The sequence below is a fragment of the Myotis lucifugus genome, unplaced genomic scaffold (genome assembly GCF_000147115.1).
Source record: "Myotis lucifugus unplaced genomic scaffold, Myoluc2.0 scaffold_229, whole genome shotgun sequence".
Lineage (NCBI taxonomy): Eukaryota > Metazoa > Chordata > Mammalia > Chiroptera > Vespertilionidae > Myotis > Myotis lucifugus.
The window spans coordinates 181048-198423 of NW_005871277.1; positions in this window are offsets into that span (position 1 = coordinate 181048).

The window sequence follows — 17376 nt, forward strand, 5'->3', positions numbered from 1 at the left end:
CCCTACCCCCTCCAAATTTGTGGGCCCACCCAAGCCAGTGGCTCATGCTTCAGACTTTCCTAAAATCTCACAAAGATTCACAAACCCCAAGCAAGCAGCATCTGGCCTTGCTGAGCCCCATGCCTCTAAATAAGTGGCCCCAACCTGTTACTAGCAGCAGCCAGACTCCGTTCCCAGCTTAGCCTCACCCAGGTGCATCCAAGCCCAGCACCAGGCCCAGATGCAAACGCAACAGAAAGCTGCCAGTGGGTACTGCAGACCACAGAAAAAACAACTGCCTATACATCTTCCTGTTTCTTCAACCTTCTCCTCCTCCTACCATTGTTCATCTTCTTTTCTATTTCTTCCCTCTTGCATTAAATGTTGCAGACAGAGAGAAAAACCCATAGCAGCCAGCCTAAACCCATGGCTTTTCAAAACAAGAAGCACCTTCGCAGTAAACGCGGGAGGAGAAGAGAGGATCCAAGGTTTTACAAAAGAATTACCACCACCCTCCCAGAGATGGCGTCGTAACAGAGGTCTCTCCTCTCCATAAACCCACCGCCTTTCACTCTCTTTCTCGGGTCCAGGAAATAACAGAGACATCAGCAGGAGGGTTGCCTGCTGAAATCCAGTCTTAACCTTTGAAAATATAATTTATTCACACCCGGTATATGACAGAAAGCCCAGCGTGACTGGGGGATTAGGTGGCCAAGGCAACTTCACTCAAAGGAACAGGATAAATGGAGTTTCTCCCCAGAGATTATTCCTGCAGAATAAAAATGCTTCCAGTCACGACACTGAAATTTGTAAAAAGCCCTTGCTGGGTGGGAGAGGGCAGGAAGAGAGAGGCGAGATGGCAGCACCGCCCTCCCAGGGGCAATGGGTGGTGAGCACCAAGCTGTGTTCATTCAGAGGGGCCCTGGGAGTGGGACGAGGATGAAAGACAAAAGGCTTCAAAAGCTTCGGAGGGCCACCAGCAACACGGTGGCCCAGACCGAGGCCTCCCTTTAGTCACACAGCTGTCACCACCCCGCTGACCTGGCAAAGTCAACGGGACTCCGAGACACAAGGAGGAAAATGGCATTGGGGCCCGAAACCCAGCCAGGGAATTTTGAACCTACAGCCTCATCCTCCGAGGCATGCACAGCTTCTCCCTTGGTAGGCTATCCAAGGATGGCCAACACTTAAATCAGCGGTTCTCAACCTGTGGGCCGCGACCCCTTTGGCGGTTGAACGACCCTTTCACAGGGGTTGCCTAAGACCATCCTGCATATCAGATATTTATATTATGATTCATAACAGTAGCAACATTAGTTATGAAGTAGCAACAAAAATAATTTTATGGTTGGGTCACAACATGAGGAACTGTATTTAAAGGACCAGAAGGTTGAGAACCACTGACTTAAATAGTTTGCCAAAGCTGGCTTCCATTGCAGAAGACTGATCCACTGGTAAAAACATTTAGTTGAGGTATAAAGAAAGAAATAGGCAGAGAGAAGACACACCAAGACCAATTATAAGTGAACTCCCCCGCCCCCTCTGATTGTTGTTGGTTGGTTAGTTTTGATCCGTCCTCCTGATGGGAAATGGAGTTCACAGGAGAGGTTTAGTAGCAATGAAAATGTGATCCATCTCACAGGTCAGGTTTCAATGATCATTCCCATGCAGCCATAATTGATAGTCAATTTGATTTTTTTTTTCAGTAGGAAAGAACTCATAAAACATTCATTCATGGATTCATTAACAGGGATGCGTTGGACATTTATCACATGTGAGCCTCCGAGGAGATAGTAGGGAATAAAGCAGTGGGCAAAGCTAACCCGGTCTGGCCTTTCTGAAACATATGCTCTAGCAGGGAGGGCAGACATTGCTCTGGTGATGACTAATAATGTGAGCGACACAAAGAAGAGTGGGCAGTGAGAAGTACCCGGAGGGAGAGCTGCTCCTGTTTCTTCTGCGATGGCCACCCCTCAGCGGACGCTCCTAGGCATTGTAGGATATTCTGAAATGTGAGCATTGAACCACCTACCACCTAGGTACCAATACAGAAACCCTTCACTGATTCTCTTCCACTTTTTGGCACTAGATTAGGCACTAAAGACAAATAAGATCAATTTGCAGAAAGCTCTGAAATCAGCCAAACCAGACCCTTAGGACATACACAGCCTCACCGTGCATACATCTCCCTACGGTTTGCACGTGATGAGTCAGCTAGAAGCACAGCACTGCCACTGTGCCCAGAAAAGGGTTACTTACTCTTGACAGAGCTTTGCCCCTTCACAGTTGTCCTCTCCTCTCTTTTCCCTCCTCTGCCTTCAGCTCGCGAAGGGCGGCCACAGCTCCTTGCCTACTGGTTGGAATAGCACGAGCTCGTTAAGGACGCGAACAGCCATGTTTGCTCCTCTTTAACCTGTTCCCTGAACTCACCTGAGAGCAAGGTGGCCAGCAGGCTCATAAAGAATAGCCTTTTCACCTGAAAGATGTTGACTACGTTGCCTTCTAATCGCAGCTGGCACCTGCATGGGAAGGTAGCATCAGACACCTGTGGACCTCAGCTCCCGGGAGATGGGAGTGGATGAAAAAGACAGATCGCAGCCATTCGGGGCTTCCAACATTCTTTGCATCCCATTCATTTTTTAGGATGTTCGGTGGGAGTTTGATGGCAATTCTTCTGGCACAGGAGGAAAGACAACTAGAGAAATCTAAGCTGGGAGCTGACCTTGAGCTGACCTCGCCCTGACCTCTCCCTGACCTCTCCCTGGCAGGAAGCATAAGTCAGCAGTGCGGCCATGGTGGGCAGGCATGTCTTACTTTGGGAAAGATGCTTCAAAAAAGTGGACAGATTTTCCTCCTCCCCCTGAGGAGAAAATGCATCACTTTCTGAAAGAATAAGTCGACGAAAGTATCTGCAACCTGCCCTCCGTTCTCTCTGGGGTCTGAGAGAATAAGTGGGCGTTGGAACTCCTATGGACGGGTAACCAAAGAAGAATTTGTCTCTGCTGCTGCTTCTGAACCCAATTAGACGTATTTTGAGAAAAGGCTGTATGTATATTAGATTTTAATTAAGTAGTGTTAATTATAATCTATGAGATGTGCTTACTGCTTATCAGATAATTATGAGAAAGCCAATTTGGCTGCTGGTTTCTGACTAATTGAGTGGAATTAGCAATGATAATTATAGGTTTAATTTGGTTTGCCTTTATTGGAAAAGGGGCAAATGTGCTTAGGACAGGGTGGGTCGGGGCAAAGGGCAAAGGCCACAGCCCACGCAGAGAGGGCACTGGGCTCAGAGAAGTCAGGCAGAGCTGGACGAGGGGACACCGTCTGAGCTGGGCTGCTCCCCACATCCACTGTCTGGCTGGACTGGCTCTTCCCCCCTGTTTTCCCTCCACAGCCTCCTCCCTTCTTCTTTCACAGAGAAGTGTCAGGGTTCATGTTAGTGAGGAAGAAGTTTGTCTGAGTGAGAGGCTGCAGTGATCTGACCAAGTGGGTCTTCCGGAGAATACAGATAACGCATCCTTGTTCTCCCACGCGGACCTGCCATTGGCCTAGGATGCCACGTGGGGAAGACACAGGCTACGGCAGCCTCAGGATCCCAACCCCAAGCGTGCTGTCCGTTATGCTTAAGGGATCACTGTGTTGTAAATGGATGGATTTCTTTCAAGCCACATTTCTTCCAGAAGTAGGACAGATGTATAATTGGAGCACAGGACCTACCTCCTTCAAAGGCCATCAAGACTAACCTAAAGTCTAGGAAAAATAAAAAATAAAAATAAAAAAATGGCCTAAGATCGGTTCAAGAGACATTCACTGGACAGCTTCTCCATGTAAAAATGCACAGGATTGCCTCAGTCTCAAAAGGGCTTCCACTGATTAAATGTAACATCAGAGCCCAGTGAATTCTTAGAGAATGGGAATCTAATCACCTCGTTTTGCAATAGAGAATGGTGAAGTCCAGAGAAAGGAAGTTACTGACCAAGGGCCACACAGCTCTCTAGGGTCAGATCCAGTAGTAGAACCCAAGTCCATTTCATTGTACCACAAGCCATCTTTCCCAGAATTATTTTTTTTTAAAAAAAACTAATATAACCGTGTCTACAATTTTAGTGGAAAAGAAAAGCATTCAGGCCATTAGTCCACAAAACATCAAGTCCCTGACAAAATCCACTGTTTATTTACAAGTTTCCACTATGAAGTATAAGGTAGAACTACAGCAAGAGCTTTATTAGAGGTGTATCTGAGTTAATCCTTAGGAAAAATTCAAATTTTCAACAGACTAAAATAGGAAACAGGAAAAAAAAAAGGAAGGTGCCTGCCAGCATCAGACCAGCAAGATGAAAAAAGGGTAAAGAAAGATAGAAAATAAAAAGGTATCCATCAGCCCTTTGGACTCTGGAGAAAGTTCCAGCAGGTCCCTAGCCCTCTAGCACACACCCTAACATCAGTCAATGTATTGCCGTCACATATGACCCAGGTGCTTTTCAAACTGCTGCCTCTAATGGGGCCCAGAGTGAAACCTTGGTTTCCTAGAGTCCTTTGGCTCTCCCAGACATAAGCCCTGCTTCTTTGCCATGTGCCTGTCCCCCAGGCTGGGGCTCGGACCCCTCAGTCTTCAGAAGGGGACCCCCACAATTGTGGTATTCCTCCCACTTTGGGGTTACCCCACAAGGAGTAAGGGGTAGGAAGGGTCCAGACTAGACTGAGTCTCTGCCTTCCTACCTAAGATTCTAATGCATAGAATTCAACCAGCAGTAGAAAATATAAGTTGGCAACTTAGAGAACTGAGATAAAGAGGAGAGATTGGCAAATGCACACCCAGAAGTGATAGCTAGATCTGTCATTAGACAGGGGGAAAAAAAAAAAAATAGAGCCAAGAAAAGGAAGCAAGAGGGACTGATAATGCAGAAGAGGTAGTAAAAACCACTGGAATGAACCATTAGATTCTGTTTTACACGTTGTTGTAGTTTCCTCTTTTTGTTTTTGTTTTAATCCTCACCCGGGGATATTTTTCCATTGATTTTTAGAGGGAGCAGAAGAGAGAGGGAAAGACAGAAAGAAATACCGATGTGAAAATCCATGGGTATTCTATCTGCCAGGGAGAGAAGGGAGTCTGCAGTAAACTTAGACACTCTATATAAGGGCTGGTAACTCAAGTGCCCATCAATAGACGAGTAGATTTTTAAAAAAAGTGGTACATATATGTATATAATGGAGTATTACTCAGCCATAAAAAATAATGAAATTTTACCATTTGTAACAGCATAGTTGGACCTACAGGGTTTTATGCCATGTGAAATAAGTCAATCAGACAAAGACAAGTACCATATTAATTCACTTATATGTGGAATCTAAAGATGAACTTAAACAAACAAACAAAACAGGAACAGACTCATAGATACAGAAAACAGACTGGTGGTTGCCAGAGGGAAGGGGGCTTGGGAGGCTGGGTGTAAAAGGTGAAGGAATTGAGAAGTATACATTGGTAGTTTCAAAATAATTATGGCAAGCCCTGACCGGTTTGGCTCAGTGGATAGAGTGTCGGCCTGCGGACTGAAGGGTCCCAGGTTCGATTCCGGTCAAGGGCATGTACCTTGGTTTCGGGCACATCCCCAGTACGGGGTGTGCAGGAGGCAGCTGGTCGATGTTTCTCTCATCGATGTTTCTAACTCTGTATCTCTCTCCCTTCCTCTCTGTAAAAAATCAATAAATATATTTTAAAAATAATAATAATTATGGCAATGTAAAGTACAGCATGGAAAATATAGTCAATAATATTATAATAACTATGTTTGGTGTTAGGTGGGTACTAGAAATGTCAGGGGCAACACTCTGTAAAGCATGCTGTACACCTGAATCTAATATAAAACGATATTAAATGTAAACTGTAATTGATAACAATTTTAAATTAAAAAAAAATCTAAGACGTAACAAACACAGCCTAGCAGCCATTTCCACACAGGGGCCTCTCACACAAACTGCACTTCAGGGAGAGGCCTGCACTGAACTGCCTGCCTGCACTGTGTTCCTGTCATCCTAGCCAGCCCTCATAAAGGAGTTCCTGGAATCCAATTTCAACCAATAGGACTGAGGCTTTCCCCATCCAATCAGAGCTGCTCCAACCATCCAGAGTGGCTCTATTCTGACCAATCAGGGCAGTGTCTTTTGGACCAACCAAACTGCAAGGATTTCAACAGACCAATCAGGTACCAGGAGCAGGGACTTCTGTCCATATAAGCCAGTTCCCTCTCCTCTGAAAACACACCTTCCCTTTCCATCAAACACTGAAGACTGGGTCTCCCTGCCTGATCTGAAACGTGAAGAGCACAGCGGAGCAGACCAGCGCAGGGCAGAGCAGACAGACTGGCACAGAGGGGAGCAGAGCTGTCTAGCCAGGGAGGGGCCTGGCCCCAGAGCCGCCTCACAGCCGTGCTGTGTTCACAGCTGTGCTGTATCACAATTGAGCTGTTGTCCACGGAATAAAGTATCCTTCTTCACTGCACCCCAAATTGGGGATTCCTGTTGGTGTTGAATAGGCGCCAACAATCATCAGTTGCCATTAGTATAGTCAATCCTCATTATTCACAGATTCTTTATATGCAGATCTGCCTGCTTGCCATTTTTTGTAACCCCCCAATCAATGCTCATGGCACTTTTGGCAATCATCATGTACATACGCAGCAAAAAAAAAAAAAAAAAATGAGTTATCCGACATGGACATTCCTAGCTAAGGCTGAACAAGATGACGCGCTTGATGCCTTCTTGTTTCAGCTCTTATACTTTTTTGGTCTACTTAGTGCCACATTTTCCCCATTTCTGTGCTTTTTGTTGGTAATTTCCTTGTTCAAATTGCCCCCGGGAGTACTGCTGAGCTTTCTAGTGCCCCTAAGAACAAGAAAGTTATGATGTGCTTTATGGTGAAAAATATGTGCTCAGTAAGTTTGTTCAGGTATGAGTTATAGAGCTGTTGGACATAAGTTCAATGTTAATGAGTCCACAGTATATAATAAACAAGGTCTCTTTAAACAGAAACACACGTAAGTTTATTTATTGATTAGCTGTTGACAGTGTCTTAAACAGAGGCTCACAGGAACATAATCCTATATTTCCCCTAAGGGCTCCATAGTCACTAATATAGTAGCTTTTGTGGTGATTCTGTAAAATATAACTATTGTTAGTAACAAAAAACAGACTATTTCAATCTCCCCAGGTCCAATTTTTTCTTTAACTTCAGTCGAACTTCTGAACTCATCATGTCATTATAATTATTCTAAGTTCACCAGTTTCCAATTCCAAGGGTCGGAAGCATCTATTCTCTGCCCTTATACTTCACTATCAACAAGTCTATCCAATAACTACCTCTTCTTGAAACACTTTTACTTCTCTTCTCAGAACATCACTAGCAGGTTCACCCTCCTAGTTCAGTGTTGCTCCCTTACCGAGTCTCCCTTCCCTCCACCTCCATGTGGAAGTTTATCAAACTCTCAATCCATTTCTTACCAGCCTCTTACCAATGGTCTTAACAGACAACAACATGCTGACGGGTCTCACATATTTATAACTATCATAACTCTCCCAGGACTCAGGACTCAGGACTTCAACTTCCTTCCTGGTGTCTCTACTTGGATAATATTTTACAGGAAGCACAGGGTCCATGAACAACTAGATAGACCCATAGGCTCTGCCTCTCTGCCATCTTCCCATTTGTCCTTTCTCAAACCTGAAGTGTTTGGAGCCACTCCTTCTTCAACCGCTCTCTCACTGCGCGTAATCTATCCTTCAGAAAATTCTCCGGCTCTTCTTCCAAAATGTGTATGCTAAATCCAGTAGCATCCCTCAGCCTCATGTCCCTGCCATAATCCAGAGCCCATTTTCGCTCATCCCGATCACAGCAACTATTTTCCTACTTCCTCTCTTTCCTCTTCCAACACACACATAATCTGTTCTTATCACAGGAACTAGAATGGGTTGGTAAATTATAAATCAAACCATTCCCCTTGACTCAAAACCCTCCAAGGTATGGCTCAGTCACGGTGACAAACAGATTCATGGTATCAAAGCGAACGTCTAGACACAAACATATATATTAGAACAGCAGAGAGCAAAAGCAGTATTTCATGTTAGAGAGGATTTAGGTACCTCATACCACATACACTGGTAGTTTTATGTTAGCCATGTTGTAGTATTACTACCCTGAAATCAGCAAATTCTAAAAATCAGGGCTTTTTAAAAAGACTTTATTTTTTTTAGAATAGTTTTAGCTTCACAGCAGAACTGAGAGGAGGATAGAGAGATTTCGGATACACCCCTACCCCACGCATGCACAGCCTCCACCATTATCAATAGCCCTCCTCAGAGTGGTACATTTTTTAACCATCAATATTAGATAGATACATCATAATCACCCACAGTCCATAGCTTACATTAGGTTTCACTTTTGGTGCTATACATGCTATGGCTTTGGACAAATGTGTGATGACATGTACCCGTCATTGTAGTGCAATAGACAGTACTTTCACTGTATTAAACATCCTCTGTGCTCGTCTATTCATCTCTCCTGCGAACTGCTGGCAGCCACTGATCTTTTTACCGTCTCCACAGTTTTGCCTTTTACAGAATGTCATAGAGTTGGAATAATACACTGTGTAGCCTTCTCAGATTGGCTTCTGTCACTTCGTAATATGCATTTAAGATCCTTCCATGTCTTTTCATGGCTGGGTAGCTTATTCCTTTTAGCATTGAATAATATTTCCATTCACCTACTGAAGGACAGCTGGGTTGCTTCCAAGTCTTGGCAATTATGAATAAGGGCTTATTTTCTTCTTCGGAAAGCTGGTTGCCTCCAGCACTCCAGTGTGCTGAGGACCCATGCAAGACAACAGTTCTGAGGGTGAGAGTGGAAATGATGTGATGTGCGGTTGCAACTCTCAGCCGGCACACACCATCCTGAGATTTCTATCTATAAGAATGCTGAGAAAATCCCAAAGGCCCTGCTTTTTTATAATTCAGTATTATACTCATGTGTTAGTCCTTTGTGTTTTATGTGATCATTTTGGATATTAAAATACTAGAGGCCCAGTGCATGAAATTTGTGCACTGGGTCGGGGGGGGGGGGCAGTCCTCAGCCTGGCCTGTGCCCTCTGGCAGTCTGGGAGCCCTGCAATCGATTGCCCTGCAGAGGGAGGCCCTGCCCACTTGCCACAGCGCCACCGGCCAGGTAGCCTGGGCCTCCCTCTGCGGGATGATAGTGGAGCCCCCCTCCTCCCATCGATCAGGCCTTCCTCTCTCTGGGGCGATCGCAGACCCCCTCAATTGATAGCCCCACCCACCAGTGGCCTGGGCCTCCCTCTGCAGGGTGATCGTGGGGCAATGGCAGCCCCCTACCCCGCCCCAACAAATCGCATCACACCCGCTTTGGCTGGCCTGGCTCCAGTGCATGTCATAGCATGGTCATCTGGAAGGTCATTCTGCTGTTTGGCTGTTCGGTCGATTTGCATATTATGCTTTTATTACTACAGATTCCTAATTTTTCCTATTCTGCATCTCATATTCTGTAAGAAATACATTTGAAAGGCATCAGCAAAATAAGGTTGGGGAATCAGATGTCAGGCAGGGTCAGTAAAGTAAATTGAGACTCAAGAGAGCAATTGCTGAAGCCATTCGAAGAGAAAATTCCAAGGAAAGATATAGGTGCTTCCTGGTGTGCTGTCTCCTCTCCTCATGGGATTCAGGGTCAGCCGGTGTCACTTCCCTGAGGAGAAGATTCCAACGGCCTCCCATTGGACCCAGAACCAATACCAACGTCTGTGCACTCTTTCTCTCTTGCTTGCTTCTTTCCAGTCCCCCAGGGCCCCTTCAAATACCAAACAAGTTCCCGCACGTAGCAGACCGGCTGCCTCCCAGGTATCTCCATGGCTTACCATCTCACCTCTGTTAATTCTCTGTTAAAATACTGTCTTCATTTACCCTCGCCCCTGCCCACTTTATTGTTTCCATAGCTCTTACTTCCTGATAGCACACAGTATGATTTACTTGTTTTGATTTGTCTTCTTCTCACTAGAATATAAGCCCCATGAAGGCAAGAATTTCTGTCGGTCTTGTAAACTGCTGAATCTCCAGTGTTTGGAGCCTGACACAGAGCGAGGGGGTGTTCAGGAAATGTGTGACGGACAATACATGGAGAGACAGCAGTGTGAAATTCTGTGAGAAAGTTGAGCAAAGACAATTGACTGTGGTGAAAAGGTAGGTGATGCCTGTCATGATCAGGACAGAGATGGAGAAGGTGCAGAAGGTGGCCTAGATGCTAGACTGGTCCACGGTTAGCTTACCACGTGTGTGGGGTTTGCTGATGTCTGCTCCATCCGAGTCACTTTACCACCTCACCCTCAGCATCACTCAGCCTTAAAAAGTGCCTCTTTCCACTCATTTTTGTTTTATTTTTTTAAATATACTTTATTGACTTTTTTACAGAGAGGAAGGGAGAGGGATAGACAGTTAGAAACATCATGAGAGAGAAACATCGATCAGCTGCCTCCTGCACACCCCCTACTGGGGGATGTACCTGCAACCAAGGTACATGCCCTTGACCGGAATCGAACCTGGGACCCTTTCAGGCCCTTGACCGGAATCGAACCTGGGACCCTTCAGTCCACAGGCCAACGCTCTATCCACTGAGCCAAACCGGTTAGGGCTCCACTCATTTTTGGAAGGCATCACTGCACACTCGGTGAAGAGAGAGAAACACCTTGTTTGGTTGATTTTACTGCAATGAGCCTCTTGGGAAGAGAACAGGCTGGGAAAATACTCTCTGGCTGTAGCTTAGTTCTGCTCATAAACAAAATTTCCCCTTTCACGTCTATGTATCCTCATCCCAGAAATCCTTACTCTTTATTTCCATCAAGTGCATTAGACAGGACTGGAGGGGAGGGGTCATGGACAAGAAGTATGCATGAGCTACCGGTATGTGAAGAATCCCAGGAAACCACATCAAGCCAGAATGTGATTGTGGCAGCCCAGTGAGCTTGGGGATATTCCCATGGATCCCCTTCTACAAACTGGAGCGGCTGTCGGGCCGCAGTGCCATGGAGAGGGAGTTGCTTCCGGTATACCAAGCAATAGGTGATGTATTTTTAAAAAGGGGGAAGCTTAGAGCATTTCAAATCAATTAGCAGAACAGACATGCCAGAGAGAAAATGAGGCCGAAGAGTGAAAGAATCAGGCACTCAAATCAGGGACAACCCAGAAATAGCACAACCATTGTACTTGTCTCTCATAGCACCTTCCTCTCTGGCGTCTCACAACGAGCATCATACGTGGATGAAAACTCCTCACAGCCTGGGTGGGCAGGGCAGGAGATGAGGTGTGTGCATTGGAAATAATGCGCCAGAACCCCACGCAGGATTTAATCCACAGAAAGGATACTTGGGAAGCCAGGTCACTGGGGGATACGTGGGTTTTTACATCGGTTGAATCCTAGGAGGGCTCTGTCCTGCTCTAAGCAACACCCTAGCCTGGCCAAGGGGAGGGGAGCCCTGGGACCAGGAGAGCTGCCAGAGGACACAGCTGGTGGCCCCTCCCCACTGGGCCGAGTGTGGCCCTCTGAAGGAGGCTCATTTCACAAATGCGTGTTGAGTACTGAAGGCTTACATTGTATGGATGTGTTCTTCCTTTTTCCTTAAATATATTTTTATTGATTTCAGAGAGGAAGGGAGAGAGGAAAGAGAGATAGAAACATCAGTGATGAGGGAGAATCATTGATCAGCTGCCTCCTGCAAGCCCCACCATGGGAATCGAGCCTGCAACCCAGGCATGTGCTCTGACCGGGAATCGAACCGTGACCTCCTGGTTCGTAGGTCGACACTCAACCACTGAGCCACGCCTGCTTGGCCAGTCCTCCTTCTTAAAAATTCCTTGTAGTACCCAGTCCCTTAGGAGACAAACTCTCTTTCCAAATCGGTGTCACCCTCTTTCTACCTTTGACAGCAGCGAGCACAGAAAAGCAAAGGGAGGAGCAGCCGGAACACTGTGAACATGGGAGGCCAAAAGCTTTGGTAAAAAGCTGCGCTGAATTTTTTTTTTTAATAGCAAGCGAAGACATGGCCATATGGATAGAGAGATAAGTCATTAGAGACGAAAATGCACCCCAGGGTTGCAGGGAAATTAAGTTGGAAACAGTGATGCCAAACTCTGAAGGGGGAAAATAAAAAGCAATCCTGATGTTAATATCAGGCAGAGAGGAACGCTAAACAGGCAATTACTGTCAACAAAGAGTCTAAATTCAGGGCCCACTAAAAATTTTGAATAAATATTAAGGGGAAAATGAATCAGTGCTCAGTGGCTGATGGAAATCGAGGGACATGGCCTAACGGTGAGGACTATCAGATGGCAGAAGGGCCTCTCGGACCCAGAACGGACTCCTCGGGGATCAGAGGCATTACCCCCGGGGCAGGCAGTAACAGGACACGAGCATGCGCCATAGGAAGCAACCAGGCACAGCCACAGGACAGGCACACTCACCTGCCAGAGACGCTCTGTGTGAAGGCTGCCCTGCCCCGTGCGTCCCAGCATCCACGTCTCAGGCCAAGGGCTCTTCTGTCCCAGACACTCTCCGAAGTACCACCCGGGACCAGTAATGACAAGTGTGACGTTGAGCAGCTCACGGCTTTGCCACCCAGAGGGCCCCCTCCCACCCGCCCGGAGCCTGGGTTCTATACTTTTCTGCGAGAGGAAAGTTAGAAGCACAGGGAGCAGCCTGCGGGGGGGAGACCCCACTCACGCCTCTTGCCTCCATCATCTCACAGTGACACACAGCGGTGGAAATATTTAGAAAATAAGGACATATACAATCAAATACTGAAATAAAAAGGCGCTGAATTCCCTCATTCAGTCACGTGGGTGTGCATCCCTCACCTGTGTGCCATGTATTATGCTTTTCTTTACAAAAATGGGTTTACACGTGGCGTTTTAGAGTTCATGCACCTATTTCAAATCAGTGAAAATGCTCCTGCCCTGACCCGTTTGGCTCAGTGAATAGAGCGTCGGCCTGCAGACTGAAGTGTCCCAGGTTCGATTCCGGTCAACGGCATGTAAATTGGTTGCGGGCACATCCCCAGTAGGGGGTGTGCAGGAGGCAGCTGATCGATGTTTCTCTCTCATCGATGTTTCTAACTCTCTATCCCTCTCCTTCTCCCTTCCTCTCTGTAAAAAAAATCAATAAAATATTTTTTAAAAGAAAGAAAATGCTCCTATAACATCTTCCCTTAGTGACCATGACTGAACTGCCTAAATATAATACAGTATTTTATTGAACTAAGTCCCTATCGGACACCTCTTTGTTCCCATCCTTTTTTATTTTAAAATAAATATATCTAGGTAGACATCTTTGCAGACACCCTTAATTATTCCATAAGATAAAAATCATGAAAACAGAATTGCTATGAGAAAGGGTCTACATAATATTGTTAAGAGTTCGAATTCTTGTTGCCAAAATGCTGTTGACAAAGTGGTAGCTCCCGCCAGAGGAATGAAAATGACCCTTTGCTGTTGTTGCTCCTGTTCTTGTCAACAGTAAGTATCCTTATGCACTTGGATTTGAGTTTGGATGACGGACACACGGCCACCCTAGTCCAGTTGGCATGAAGAAGGAAGGGAAAGGACGATCGATCCCTTTAAATAGGCAGCGTGAGCTATTTCCCCAAAGAAAAAGGAACTGAACTAGAGCCTGCAAACTGTCTTAGCTGGGAGAGGCTATCTGCTTGAAACAGCCAGGACCTTTAGCTCAAATCCATTAATCCTCTTTATTAAACCTGGGTCACCTCTGAGTCTTGAGAAATTAACCAGCATCTCCCCACTAGAAGTGCATCAAGAGACGGCGCACTGCACTCCGCCTGTAATTGTCATGGACCAGGGCTCTGGGGTCAGAGGCCTTCCCAGGCTTCGTCCTCTGCTTTTGTCAGTTTAAAAGAGAACATCAGCTTGTACTTGTATAAGTTTCAGGCCGGGCTGTGCAGGGCCAGGGTCGGGCAGCAGCTCTGCACTGTCAACGGGAGAGGTGAGGGGGCTGCAGGACTGGCAGCTGGCAGCCACTCAGCTCTGCTGCTCTCCCACCTTCCAGAAACCTCTGCGGGGGCCTGGGAGCTCAAGGGTGTCCAGTTCAGAATCAAAGGGAGGACTTGGGTCTCTCCTCAGAGCAACTCACACGACTACCCTGCATCCTCTACTGCATCTCAGAGCCGGTGAGGGGAAACCCCAATTTTTCCTGTGCTGAGCAGAGACAACGCTGGAGGCACGCGAGGAAGGACAGAAGACAGGGACAGAGAAGGAGGCAGAGACCTCGGCGGTGAAAAGCATCGAGAGACCAAGGAAGTGAACCGAGGAAGAGTGACAGACAGTCAGAACCAGAGAAACACCAAGAACAACATCACCAATCACATAGGCCCCCTTCCAGGCAGCCTTCCTTGCACAAGCTGGGCCTCCTCAGACCTAACACGACCTCACTTTGCAACACAGTGAGTCCTTCTCCCCACCCACTTACACAAACCTGCCTAAAGCTTAACAGTTGTTCGAAGACCAGGTTAAGCAAAAGCAAATCTCAGACACCAGATGGGCCTAGGATTATGGGTTCAAGCCCTATGGAAATAGGAATCCAATAGACTCACGTGACTAATTTTATATTCTACTTCACATGAAGGATATGAAAAGCAACTAGCAAGGATCCAAAGGAGAAATCCCAGAAGGAGGTAAGTGTTAGAAATGAAGACTATACAAAAAGGCAGGATGGAGGCGTGACCTCGTGGTCATTGTAAATATAAGAATGGCAGCCGTGGATGGAGTGATGGAGCCTGACTTGTCCAAGAGGGGATGATATATTCCTTTCACAGGAACTCCATGTGGTAAGTAATAGCATGATTGCCATTGACAGGCGAGGAAACTGAGGCACAGGGAGATTCTGTTACTCGTCCATGTCTATAAATCCCAAGCCAGGAAGTGAGAGGACCAGCATTTGATTTCAGACACCTGACCACCTGTTTACTGCCACAGTCACTAAAGGAAGGACAGTCACAAATGCCATCTCCACTAAGGACACGTTGAAGAGCAACCTGTTTCCTCCAGACACCAACCTTTTGGAACTAAATCGGCCTTAAGGGAGGGTGGAGAGAGAGGAGATCTCTGGGACCGCCACCACCGTGTCCAGGAGCAGCCAGGGGGCAGCATTGAGGGAGTTTCCTTCCCTACAAGCTCTATCAGCTTTCCAAACATTAAATAAAAATAGTTTTCATATTTCCTTCTGCTATCCAGATGTTCTACCATTAACATGTGATACATTTCTAATCAGAAAAAATATATATGTGTGTGTGTATATTTAAATGAGCCTCTTCCTCCCTTTCCTATGTACAGAACTGGGACGGAACTGGGACAGTAGACCCTCTGGCCAATGGCAAGTTCATTGTTTTGAACTTTCCTCAGCGCAAGGGAATCCCGCTCGTTTCTTTGAGATCCTGAGATTCTTTGTGAATCACACGCTAAGTTCATCCCCATCCTGGAGGCAGATGTGCTGATGGATCTGGGTGAGAATACATGTCTTGCAGGCTGGAGGAAGGGCCATACACCTGCTGCCTGGAAGTAGATTTTTCCCTACTGACTGAAAAATCTACCAGGAGATTAAAAATAAACCATCAACAATGCCAGCAAAAAATAATAATTTTTAAAATCTAAGAATTCATTCAGCCCTTAATGTTCAAGGAGAGACAGCAAAAGCACTGTTTCTCCTCATCTCAGCCCCAGCAGACAGCATCTGAGAGCATGGACCAGGGGGCGTGCCCACCTTACTGCGACCTGACCCGGGCCAGGGGGACTGTGGCTGCCACCCTGGTGTGAATTGTGGATGGATTAGCTGCTGTCACCAAGAGACTCCTGGCTTCTGTCAGCTTCTCTCCCAGCCATTATGTTATTAAAACAGGGGGGTGTTTTGCATATTTAATCACTCCAATGTCATTTCATTGACATAACGCTTTTTCCTGGCATGTATTTCCTGGGTCCCCAGTGTCATTCCCTGAGCTGAGGGGAGGGTCAGGCAGGGAGTCTCATACCCTCTGCCATCTCCCCTGCCGGGCGCCCATCAAAGGAGGGGCACCGAGCCAGGTGCCCACCAGCCGGCTCCCGAGGCGGATCCTGCTCAGAGCTGATGGCCACCTGGAAGAGAGAAATGACACCGCTCAAGTCCTCCTCCTGCTTCCAGCCGATTTCTACTGCCTTTAATTCAATTCAGCTCTCCCTGACCCCAGCAGGCTGGAGTTCCAGAGTTACTTTCAACGGATAGCACCAATTACCGAGGTGTGAAAATAGAAACCTTCGAATTTTGAGAACAAACCCAGCGATGGGGACTTAAGTGAACTGAGAAGGAGGCTGGAAGAACAGAGGAGGAGTCTGAACACGGAGGGAGGCAGCTCCCAGGCAATTAGGAGGCCTGCTGAGGATGGGCACACAGCCAGGGTCGCTCAGAAGGAACACACGGGTCCCAGTGAGGGCCCAGGTGCACAAGGTGCTAGAAGTAGCACCAGGCCAAGCCCCACTAGACCAGTGGTTCCCAACCATTTTTGGCCACGCCCTACCTAAGCATCTCTAAAATCCTGATTGCCCCCCCAGCCCCCACCCATGACATAGAATTCTTATTATTCAAAAAGTGGACTCCTATTCACATGGAGGAAGCCTAAAAGGCCATTAGCTTGGTCTAAACAAGCTTCTGAAGAACATGGCATCCATGAAAGAGAAAAATAAAAGAACAAAAGGACCGTTGAAGTCCTGAGGAAGACATCACTAAGAAATTGTTAAAAAAATAATAATAATATGAAGTGATATGAAAAAAATAGCAAATAAAGTTTCAAAACATATAACAGAGAACTGAAATGCATAAATATGTCACACTATATATATTTAGATACTGTATATGAGGCCCCTAGAACCATAAGAAATGCAAAAAAGTCACTGTGAATAACTCATTCTCGAATTGTGCCCCCCCCCTCCATCCTTCACCTTCACTCACAGCTGTGAAACACACGGCCAGAACCCAGGTTTGCATACCGCAGCGGCACTTGAGCCCATCATCGGTGAGAGGAGAATCACTTCCCAGCTAGACTCAGGGTGACCAGACATCCCGATCTGCCTGGGACTGGGGCTTCCCACAGGGCAGGGCTTTCAGACTGAAAGTCAGAACAATTCCGGAAGGCTGGGACAACTTGGATAATTGGCCTGGACTTGACTTCTGACAAGGCTACCATCCTTATTAGCATGCATGGGCAAGAATGACACCATCTGAAAGAAGGCAACTTGATTGGAGGGCTCCGAATTCCAAACTCGCTGCCGATATTCTCATCTAGTTCTTCTAGCTGGGAAATGACT